The sequence below is a fragment of the Pongo pygmaeus genome, chromosome Y (genome assembly GCF_028885625.2).
Source record: "Pongo pygmaeus isolate AG05252 chromosome Y, NHGRI_mPonPyg2-v2.0_pri, whole genome shotgun sequence".
Taxonomy (NCBI): domain Eukaryota; kingdom Metazoa; phylum Chordata; class Mammalia; order Primates; family Hominidae; genus Pongo; species Pongo pygmaeus.
Window position 1 is genome coordinate 36262153 of NC_072397.2, and position 12603 is coordinate 36274755.

The 12603-nt window shown below is 37.6% G+C and overlaps 1 pseudogene; it reads right to left on the minus strand.

The window, feature by feature from the left end:
• Positions 1–7237: 7237 nt before the first annotated feature.
• Positions 7238–12603, minus strand: part of LOC129025757 (heat shock transcription factor, Y-linked-like) — a 29928-nt pseudogene continuing 24562 nt past the window's right edge.

The window sequence follows — 12603 nt, forward strand, 5'->3', positions numbered from 1 at the left end:
CTCTTCCTGTTGAATTGACCCCTTTACCATTATGTAATGGCCTTTTTTGTCTCTTTTGATCTTTGTTGGTTTAAAGTCTGTTTTATCAGAGACTAGGTTTGCAACCCCTGTCTTTTTTTGTTTTCCATTTGCTTGGTAGGTCCTCCTCCATCCTTTTATTTTGAGCCTATGTGTGTCTCTGAATATGAGATGGGTTTCTTGAATACAGCACACTGATGGGTCTTGACTCTTTATCCAATTTGTCAGTCTGTGTCTTTTAATTGGAGCATTTAGTCCATTTACATTTAAAGTTAATATAGTTATGTGTGAATTTGATCCTGACATTATGATGTTAGCTGGTTGTTTTGCTCATTAGTTGATGCAGTCTCTTCCTAGTCTCGATGGTCTTTACATTTTGGCATGATTTTTCAGTGGTTGTTAAAGGTTGTGCCTTTCCATGTTTAGTGCTTCCTCCAGGAGCTCTTTTAGGTCAGTCCTGGTGGTGACAAAATCTCTCAGCATTTGCTTGTCTGTAAAGTATTTTATTTCTCCTTCACTTATGAAGCTTAGTTTCGCTGGATATGAAATTCTGGGTTGAAAATTATTTTCTTTAAACTGTTGAATATTGGCCCACTCTCTCTTCTCGCTTGTAGAGTTTCTGCCAAGAGATCCTCTGTTAGTCTGATGGGCCTCATTTTGAGGGTAACCAGACCATTCTCTCTGGCTGCCCTTAACATTTTTTCCTTCATTTCATCTTTGGTGAGTCTGACAATTATGTGTCTTGGAATTGCTCTTCTCGAGGAGTATCTTTGTGGTATTCTCTGTATTTCCTGAATCTGAATGTTGGCCTGCCTTGCTAGATTGGGGAATTTCTCCTGGAGAATATCCTGCAGAGTGGTTTCCAACTGGGTTCCATTCTCCCTGTCACTTTCAGGTACACCAATCAGAAGTAGATTTCATCTTTTCACATAGTCCCATATTTCTTGGAGGCTTTGGTCGTTTCTTTTTATTCTCTTTTCTCTAAACTTCCCTTCTCCCTTCATTTCATTCATTTCATCTGTCATCCCTGATACCCTTTCTTCCGTTTGATCACATCGGCTCCTGAGGCTTCTGCATTCTTCACATAGTTCTCGAGCCTTAGTTTTCAGCTCCATCAGCTCCTTTAAGAATTTCTCTGTATTGGTTATTCTAGTTATACATTCTTCTAAATTTTTTTTAAAACTTTCAACTTCTTTGCCTTTGGTTTGAATATCCTCCTGTAGCTCAGAGTAATTTGATCATCTGAAGCCTTCTTCTCTCATCTCGTCAAAGTCATTCTCCATCCAGCTTCGTTCCATTGCCGGTGAGGAACTGCATTCCTTTGGAGGGGGAGAGGCACTCTGCTTTTTAGAATTTCCAGTTTTTCTGCTCTGTTTTTACCCATCTTTTTGGTTGTATCTACTTTTGATCTTTGATGATGGTGATGTACAGATGGGTTTTTGGTTTGGATGTCCTTTCTGTTTGTTAGTTTTCCTTCTAACAGACAGGACCCTCAGTTGCAGGTCTGTTGGAGTACCTGGCTGTGTGAGGTGTCAGGCTGCCGCTACTGGGGGGTGCCTCCCAGTTAGGCTGCTCAGTGGTCTGGGGTCAGAAACCCACTTGAGGAGGCAGTCTGCCTGTTCTAAGATCTCCAGCTGCATGCTGGGAGAACCACTGCTTTCTTCAAAGCAGTCAGACAGACATTTAAGTCTGCAGAGGTTACTGCTGTCTTTTTGTTTGCCTGTGCCCTGCCCCCAGAGCTGGAACTTATGGAGGCATGCATCCTTGGGCTGTGGTGTGCTCCACCCAGTTCGAGCTTCCTGGCCTCTTTGTTTACCTAAGCAAACCTGGGCAATGGCTGGCGCCCCTCCCCCAGTGTTGCTGCCGCCTTTCAGTTTTATCTCAGACTGCTGTGCAGGCAATCAGTGAGACTCCATGGGTGTAGGACCCTCTTAGCCAGGTGCGGGATATAATCTCCTGGTGCACCGTTATTTAAGCCCATCAGAAAAGTGCAATATTCGGAGGGGAGTGACCCAATTTTCCAGGTGCCATCTGTCACCCCTTTCTTTGACTAGGAAAGGGAACTCCCTGTCCCCTTGGGCTTCCTGAGTCAGGCAATGCCTTGCCCTTCTTCAGCTCACACACAGTCCATGCACCCACTAACTTGCACCCACTGTCTGGCACTCCCTAGTGAGATGAACCCAGTACCTCAGATGGAAATGCAGAAATAACCCATCTTCTGCATAGCTCATGCTGGGAGCTGTAGACCAGAACTGTTCCTGTTCAGCCATCTTGGCTCCTCCCCCCTGGTTTTTTAATATAGGCCTCAGTGGGCTGCAAAATGGCTCTCATAGACTCTATAAAAAGAATGTTATAGAGCTCCTGAACCAAAAGCAGGATTTCACTCTTGGAGATGAACTCACACATTGCATAGTAGTATCACAGATAGCTTCTTTCTAGTTTGTATCACAAGATAATCAATTTTTCATTATAGGCCTTACTGCACTTTGAAATATCTCTGCAAATACTATAAAAATAGTGTTTACAAACTGCTGATTCAAAAGAAAGGTTTAACTCCCTGAGCTGAAACCACACATTACAAAGCAGTTTCACAGATAGTTTTTTTCTAGATTTATTGCAAGATATTCGGTTTTTCACTATAAGTCTCAAGGCCCTCCGAAGTGTCCCTTTGCAGATTCTACAAAACAAGTGTTTCAAAACGGCTGAATGAAAAGTAAGGTGTAATTCAGTGAGCAGAATACACACTTCACAAAGCTTTATCACAGATAACTTCTTTCTAGGTTTTATGGTGGGATATTCGAGTTTTTACTTTAGGCCTCAATGTGGTGTGAAATGCCACTTCACAGATTCTACAATAAAAGTATTTCTACCCTGCTGAATCAAAAGATAAGTTTTACTTTGTCAGCTGATTCCACATCTCCCAAAGTGGATTCACAGATCCTATCTTTCCCATCATTATGGCTGGACATTTGATGTTTTACTATAAGTCTCAGTGGGTTGAGAAATGTCCCTTCACAGATTCTACAAAAATGTTTCAACCTGGTGACTCAAAAGAAAGGTTTAATTATGTGAGCTGAATCCAGAAATCACAAAACAATTTCACAAATAATTCTTTCTACTTTTTGTGACTGAATATTGGGTTTTGCACTATAAGCCTCACTGTGCTCAAAATGTCCCTTCATATATTCTACAAAAAGAGTATTTGTGAACTGCTGATTCAAAAGTAAAGTTTAACTCTGTGAGCTGTTTGCACATATGACAAAGCGTTTTCACAGATAGCCTCTTTCTAGTTTTTATCTAGAAAATTTCAGTGTTTCACCACAGGCCTTACTGTACTGGGAAATGTCCCTTTGCCAATTCTACATAAACAGTGTTTCCAAACTGCTGAATCAAAAGAAACGTTCAAATCTGTGAGGTGAACCCACACATCACAAAGCAGTCTCACATATAGCTTCTTTCTAGTTTTTAACCAAGAAATATTCAGTTTTTCACTATAGGTCAAAATGACCTTTGAAATGCAGCTTTGTGGATCCTACAAAAGAGTGTTTTCAAACTCCTGAAGCAAAAGAAAGATTTAAGCCTGTGAGCTGAATGCCCACATCACAAGGCAATTTCACAGATCAGATGTTTCTTGCTAGTTTTTATCAAGGGATATTCTATTTTTCACCATGGGTCTTAATGACCTACAAAATGCCACTTCACAAATTCTACAAAAAGAGTATTTCCAATCCGCTTAATGAAAAGAAAGATTTCATCCTGTGAGATGAATCCGCACATCACAAAGCAGTTCTACAGATACATTTTTTCCAGTTTTTCATGTGAGATATTCAGATTTTCACTGTAGGCCTCAATGTGTTCCGAAATGTCCCTTTGTATATTTTTCAAACAGTCTGTTTCCAAACAGGGGAATCAAAAGTAAGGTTAGCACTGTGAGCTGAATACACACAGAGCAAAGAAGCTTCAAGATAGCTTCTTTCTAATTTTTACTATGTGATATTTAGTTTTTCCCTGTAGACCTCAGTTAGCTTTGTAATGTCCCTTTACAGATTCTATGAAAAGAGTTTCCAACCTGCAGAAGCAAAAGAAAGATGAATGGACCCATCACAAAGCAGTTTCATGATAGATTTTTCTAGTTTTTATCATGGGATATGCATTTTTTCACCATAGGCCTCACTGCACTGTGACATATCCCTTTGCTGATTGTACAAAAAGAGTGTTTCTAAACTGCTTAATCAAAAGAAAAATTTAAATCTGTGAGATGAATGTACACTTCATAAAGCAGTTTCCCAGATAGCTTTTTTCTATTTTTTATCACAGGATATTAGGTTATTCATTAAAGGCCTCAGGGCTTCTGAAATGTTTCTTCACAGATTCTACATAAAGAGTGCTTCAAAACTACTGAATCAAATAAAAAGTTTTACTGCGTGAGGTGAATCCACACATCACAAAGCTGTTTCACAGATAGCTTCTTTCTAAATTGTATTGCGAGATATTAGACATTTCACTATAGGTCTCAGTGAGGTGTGAAATATCCCTTGGTTGATTCCTGAAAAAATTGTTTCTAACCTGCTGAATCAAAGATAGGTTTAATTTTATCAGCTGAATTCACACCTCAGAAAGTGGATTCACAGACATCTTTCCCATTTTTATGGCTTGATATTCTGTGTTTTACTATAGGCCTCAGTGGTTTGAGAAAAGTTCCTTAGCAGATTCTACAAAAATAGTTGTTTACAACCTGCCTAATCAAAAGAAAGGTTTCACTCTGTGAGCTGAATCCACCCATCACAAAGCAGTTTCCTATATAGATTCTTTTTATTCTTTATCAAAGGATATTCTGTTTTTTACTATAGGCCTCAATGCCCTTTAAAGTGTTCTGATGCACAATCTACAAAAAGAATGTTTCCAAACTGCTGAATCAAAAGTAAGGTTTAGCTCTGTATGCTGAATGCACACATCACAAAACAGTTTCACAAGCAGTTTCTTTCTAGTTTTTATTTCAAGATATTCAGTTTTTCACTATAGGTCTCTGTGGGCTCAGAAATCTCCCTTTGTAGATTCTACAAAAAGAGAGTTTCCAAACTGTTAAATCCAAAGTAAGGTTTAACTGTGAAGTGCATGCACACATCACAAAATGGGTTCACAAATAGCTCCTTTCTTGTTTTTATTTCGGAATATTCTGTTTTTCACTTAATCCCTCAATGGGTTTTAAATTCTCCCTTTGGAGATTCTGCAAAAAGAGTGTTTTTAAACTGCTGAATCAAAAGAAAGGATTAACTCTGTAAGCTGAATGCAGACATCACAATGCAGCTTCACAGATAGCTTCTTTCTAGCATTTATCATGGGATATGTCCAAACTGATGAATCAAAAGAAAAGTTTCACTCTGTGAGCTGAATCCATACATTACAAAGCAGTTTCACATATAGCTTCTTTCTAGTTTTTATCATGAGATATTTGGTTTTTTACTATATGCCTCCATGCCCTCCAAATTTCCATTTTGCATATTCTACAAAAAGAGCCTTTCCAATATTCACTATATGTTTCAGTGGACTGAAATTTTCCCTGGCTGATTCCACAAAAAGGATGTTTCCAAATTGCTTAATCAAAAGAAAGGTTCAACCCTGAAAGCTGAATCCACACATGAGAAAGCAGTTTCACAGATAGACTCTCATTTTTATTTTAGGACATACATTTTTTCACTATAGGCCTCAGTGCACACACAAATGTTTCTTTGCAGATACTATAAGAGGAATATTTTCAAACTGTTGAATCAAATGTTACATTGAACAATGTGAGCTGAATGTGTATGTCACAAAGCAGTTTCACCAATAGCTTCTTTCTAGATTTTATTTCAGAATATTCAGTTTTTCACTGTAGGCCTCACTGGGGTCTGCAATGTCACTTTGCAGATTCTACAAAAAGAGTGTTTCCAAAATTCTGAATCAAAATAAGGTTGAAATCTTTGACATTAATGTACATATCACAAAGCAGTTTCACAAACAGCTTCTTGCTAGTTTTTCTTTTGTGATCTGTGTTTCACTGTAGGCCTTATGGTACCCCAAAATGTCCCTTTGTAGATTCTAGAAAAAGTGTTTCCAATCTGCTGAATCAAAAGAAAGGTTTCACTCTGTGAACTGAATGCACACTTCACAAAGCAGTTTGGCAGGTAGATTCTTTCTAGGATGTTTTATTTTGGGATGTTTGGTTTTTCACTTTTAGGTCTCAGAGGGCTCAGAAATGTCCCTTTGCATATTCTTCAAAAAGAGTGTTTTGAAACTGCTGAATCAAAAGTAAGATTTAACTCTGTGAAGTGCATGCACACATCACAAAATAGGTTCACAAATAGCTTCTTTCTTGTTTTTATTTCAGGATATTTGGTTTTTCACTACAGGGCTCTGTGGTCTCTAATCTCTTTGCAGACTCCATAAAGAAACCATTTAAAAACATCTGATTCAAAAGTAAGATTCAACTTTGTGAACTGAATGCACACATCAGGAGCAGTTTCACAAATATCTTCTTTCTAGGTTTTATCTAGAGATATTCAGATTTTCACTATATGCCTCAAAGAGCTCCGAAACGCCCTTTGCAGATTCTGCAAAAAGTGTGTTTCCAATCTGCTAAATCAAACAAAACCTTTCACTCTATGAGCTGAATGCATGCATCACAACGCAGTTTCAGAGATACTTTCTTCTAGGTTTTTATCGTGCTATATTCAGTTTTTCATGATAGGCCTCAATGCCCTCCAAAATGTCCCTCTGCAAATACTACGAAAAGAATGTTTCCAACTTGCTGAATCAAAGGACAGGTTTAGCTCTGTGAGCCCAATCACACATCACAAAGTAGTTTGATAGATAGCTTTTTTGTAGTTTTTTGTCTTGGGATATTCAGTTTTTCACTATACGCCTCAGTGCATTCCCAAATGTCCCCTTGCAGATTCTACATAATAAGGGTTTCCAAACTGCTGAATTAAAAGAAAGGTTTAACTCTGTGAGATGAATCCACACATCACAAAGCAGTTTCACAAATAGTTGCTTTCTACTTTTTATCAGAAGATTTTTCATTTTTCACTGTAGGCCTCAATACCCTCATAAATGTACCTTCTCAGATTCTACAAAAAGAGTGTTTCCAAACAGCTGAATTTAAAAAAAGAAAGGTTTAACTCTATGAATTTAATGCACACATCACAAAGAAGTTTCATTGAAAGCTTCTTTCCAGTTTTTATCATGGGATATAGTGTTTTTCAGTACAAGCCTTCTGGTTCTTATAATATCCTTTCGCAGATCCTACAAAAAATGTGTTTTCAAATTGTCGAACCAAATGTAATGCTGTACAACAAGAATTGAAAGCACACAACACAAAGCAGTTTCACAGATAGCTTCTTTCTAGTTTTTATTTCAGGATATTTAGTTTTTCACTATTTGCCTCAGTGGACTCCTAAATACTGCTTCACAGATTCTACCAAAAGAGTGTTTCCAAACTGCTGAATCAGAAGTAAGCTTTAACTCTCTGAGCTGAATGTATGCATCACAAGCAGTTTCACAAATTGCTTCTTACTAGCTATTTTGGGATATTCTGTTTTTCACTATAAGCCTCACTATTCCCCAAAATGTCACTTTATAGTTAGTGTAAACAGAGTTTTTCCAATCTGCTGAATCAAAATAAAGGTTTCACTCTGTGAGCTGAATGCACACATCACAAAGCAATTTCACAGATAGATTCTTTCTAGATTTTTTTTTTTGAGATGGAGTCTCACTCTGTCACCCATGCTGGGGTTTCAGAGGATTGATCTTGGCACACAGCAACCTCTGCCACCCTAGTCCATTGATTCTCTGACCTCAACCTACCAAGTAGCTGAGATTTAGGCTCCTGTCACTGTGCCTGCCTAATTTTTGCTTTTATACAAGCAACAGGGTTTCACCATCTTGGCCAGGCTAGTCCTGAACTCCTGACCTCATGATCCACCCACTCAGGCATCCCAGAATGCTAGGACTAGAGGCAAAAGCCACCATGTCCAGCCGATTATTTTTCTAGTTTTAATAGTGGCATATTCATTTTTTCAGTATAGACCTCAATGCCTTTTGAAATATCCCTTCACAGATTCTAGAAAAAGAGTGTTCCCAAACTGTTGAATCAAAAGTTAAATTTAATTCTTTGAGCTGGATGCACACATCACAAAGCAGTTTCACAAAGAACTTCTTAGTAGTTTGTATTTTGAGATATTCTGTTTTTCACTGCAGGCCTTACTGTGCCCCAAAATATCACTTTGTAGATTCTACAAAAAAGAATGTTTCCAATGTGCTGAATCAAAACAAAGTCTTAACTCTGTGAGCTAAATGCACACATCACAAAGCAGTTTCACAGATAGCTTCTTACTAGTTTTTAACCTGGGCTTTTCAGTTTTCCACTGCAGACCTCAATACACTCCAAAATATCTCTTGGTAGAGTCTAAAAAAACAATGTTTCCCAACTGCTGAATGAAAACAATTTTTTTTTTCCTTTTTTTTTTTAATTATACTTTAAGTTTTAGGGTACATGTGCACAACGTGCAGATTTGTTACATATGTATACATGTGCCATGCTGGTGTGCTGCACCCATTAACTCGTCACTTAACATTAGGTATATCTCCTAATGCTATCCCTCCCCCCTCCCACCACCCCATGACAGGCCCCAGTGTGTGATGTTCCCCTTCCTGTGTCCACGTGTTCTCATTGTTCACTTCCCACCTATGAGTGAGAACATGCAGTGTTTGGTTTTATGTCCTTGTGATAGTTTGCTGAGAATGATGGTTTCCAGCTTCACCCATGTCCCTACAAAGGACATGAACTCATCATTTCTTATGGCTGCATAGTATTCCATGGTGTATATGTGCCACATTTTCTTAATCCAGTCTATGGTTGTTGGACATTTGGGTTGGTTCCAAGTCTTTGTTGCTGTGAGTAGTGCTGCAATAAATATACGTGTGCATGTGCCTTTATAGCAGCATGATTTATTTTCCTTTGGGTATATACCCAGTAATGGGATGGCTGGGTCAAATGGTATTTCTAGTTCTAAATCCTTGAGGAATCGCCCCACTGACTTCCACAATGGTTGAACTAGTTTACAGTCCCACCAACAGTGTAAAAGTGTTCCTATTTCTCCACATCCTCTCCAGCACCTGTTGTTTCCTGACATTTTAATGATCGCCATTCTAACTGGTATGAGATGGTATCTCATTGTGCTTTTGATTTGCATTTCTCTGATGGCCAGTGATGATGAGCATTTTCTCATGTGTCTGTTGGCTGCATAAATGTCTTCTTTTGAGAAGTGTCTGTTCATATCCTTCGCCCACTTGTTGATGGGGTTGTTTTTTTCTTGTAAATATTGGGAGATATACCTAATGCTAGATGATGAGTTGGTGGGTGCAGCGCACCAGCATGGCACATGTATACATATGTAACTTACCTGCACATTGCGCACATGTACCATAAAACCTAAAGTATAATAATAATAATAATAATAATAATAAAAGAAAAAAAAAGAATGAAAAAAAAAATAAAAATAAAATAAAAACAAATGGAAGAACATTCCATGCTCATGGGTAGGAAGAATCAATATCGTGAAAATGGCCATACTGCCCAAGGTAATTTATAGATTCAATGCCATCCCCATCAAGCTACCAATGACTTTCTTCACAGAATTGGAAAAAACTACTTTAAAGTTCATATGGAACCAAAAAAGAGCTCACATTGCCAAGTCAATCCTAAGCCAAAAGAACAAAGCTGGAGGCATCACGCTACCTGACTTCAAACTATGCTATAAGGCTACAGTAACCAAAACAGCATGGCACTGGTACCAAAACAGAGATATAGATCAATGGAACAGAACAGATCCCTCAGAAATAATGCCACATATATACAACTATCTGATCTTTGACAAACCTGACAAAAACAAGAAATGGGGAAAGGATTCCCTATTTAATAAATGGTGCTGGGAAAACTGGCTAGCCATATGTAGAAAGCTGAAACTGGATCCCTTCCTTACACCTTATACAAAAATCAATTCAAGATGGATTAAAGACTTAAACGTTAGACCTAAAACCATAAAAACCCTAGAAGAAAATCTAGGCATTACCATTCAGGACATAGGCATGGGCAAGGACTTCATGTCTAAAACACCAAAAGCAATGGCAACAAAAGCCAAAATTGACAAATGGGATCTCATTAAACTAAAGAGCTTCTGCACAGCAAAAGAAACTACCATCAGAGTGAACAGGCAACCTACAGAATGGGAGAAAATGTTTGCAATCTACCCATCTGACAAAGGGCTAATATCCAGAATCTACAAAGAACTCAAACAAATTTACAAGAAAACAATTGTTTAGCTCTGTGAGCTGAATGCACATATCACAAATCAGATTCAGAAATAACTTCTTTATACTTTTTATTGTGGGATAATCAGTTTTTCACTATAGGCTTTACTGCATTCTGAAATGTCTCCCACAGATTCTACAAAAAGAGTGTTTCCAAACTGCTGAGTGAAAACAAAAGTTTAAATCTGTAAACTGAATCCAAACCTCACAAAGCAGTTTTACAGAGAGTTTCTTTCAATTGTTTATCAAGGAATATTCAATGTTTCACTATAGGCTTCAATGCCCTCCCAAATATCCCTTTGCTAAATCCACAAAAGGAGTGTTTCCAAACTGCTGAATCAACAGTAAGGTTTAACTCTGTAAGCTAAATGCACACACCAGAAATAAGTTCTATGATAACTTCTTTCTACTTTTTTTTCAGGGATATTCGTTTTTTCACTATAGGCCTTAATGCACTTTGAAATGTACCTTTGCAGATTCTACAGAAAGAGTGTTTCCAAATAGCTGAATCAAAAGAAAGGTTTAACTCTGAGCTGAATGCATACATCAAAAAGCAGTTTCACAGAAAACTTCTTTTTAGTTTTCTATCTAGGGATATTTGGTTTTTCAATATGGGTCTTTCTGCTCTCTGAAATATCACTCAGATCCCACAAAAACAGTGTTTCCAACCTGCTGAATCAAAAGACAGATTTAACTCTGTGAGTTGAATGCACACATCACAAAACGATTACACAGATTTCTTCTTTCTAGCTTTTATCATGGAATAATTGGCTTTTCACTGTAGGCATTACTGTGCACTGAAATGTCCCTTCACTGATTCTACAAAAAGAGTGTTTCAAAACTGCTGAATCAGAAAAAACAGTTTAATTTTGTGAGCTGAATCCACACTTCATAATTCAGTTTTGCAGACAGCTACTTTCTAGATTTTATCACTAGATATTCATTTTTTTCCTATTGGCATGGTGGGCTCTGAAATGTCTCTTCTAGATCCTTCAAAAAGAGTGTTTCCCAACTGTGGAATAAAAAGAAAGGTTTAATTCTGTGAGCTGAATGTAGACACCACAAAGCAGTTTCCCAGTTAGCTTCTTTCTGTTTTTATTTTGGGATATTCAGTTTTTGACTATAGGCCTAATGGCCTCTGAAATGTGCCTTCACAGATTCTAGAAAAAGAGTACTTCCAAGTGTTCAGTCAAAAGAAAGGCTTACACCTGTGATCTGAATGCAGACATCACAAAGCAGTTTCACAGATAGATTCTTCCTAATTTTTATCATGGGATATTGGGTTTTTCATTATATGCCTTAATGTGCTCTGAAATGTCCCTTAGCAGATTCTACAAATAGAGTGTTTCCAGGCTGGTGAATTAAAAGACAGGTTTAACTCTGGAAGCAGAATCCACACATTTCAAGGAAGTTTCACAGATAGTTTCTTGTTAGTTTTTATCACAGGCTATTTCCTTTTTCACTATAGGACTCTGTGTCCTATGAAATATGCCTTTTTAGATTGTACAAGAGATGAATCCACACACCATGAAGCAGTTTCACAGATAGCTTCCTTCTAGAATTTATCATGGGACATTCGGTTTTTCACTATAAGCCTGATTGCCCTCCAAAATGTCCCTTCACAGATTCTATAAAAAGAGTGTTTCCAAATGGCTGCATCAAAAGTAAGTTTTAATTCTGTGAGCTGAATGCGCATATCACAAAGCAGTTTCACAGAGAGCTTCTTTCTAGTTTTTATCTAGGGATATTCGATTTTTCACTATAGGCCTTACTGCACTCCAAAATGCCCTTTTGCAGATTTTACAAAAGAGTGTTTCCAAACTGCTGAATGAAAGGAACAATTTAACTTTGTAAGCTGAATCCACACATCACAAAGCAGTTTCTCAGCTAGCTTCTTTCAATATTTTATCACAAGATATTTGATTTTTCACTATAGGCTTAGTGGCCTCAGAAATGCCCCTCACAGATTCTACAAAAAGAGTATTTCCAAAATTCTGAATCAAAGGAAAGTTTTAACACTGACCTGAATGCACACAACAAAAAGTATTTTAACAGATTGCTTCTTTCTTGTTTTTATCACAGTATATTCAGTTTTACACTATAGGCCTTAGTGTGCTCAGAAAAGTCCCTTAGCTGATTCTACAAAAATCATACATAGCATCTTTTTAATTTTTCAAACGTAGCATCTTTTTAATTTTTATCTCAAGTTATTTGGTTTTGCACTATCAGCTATACTAT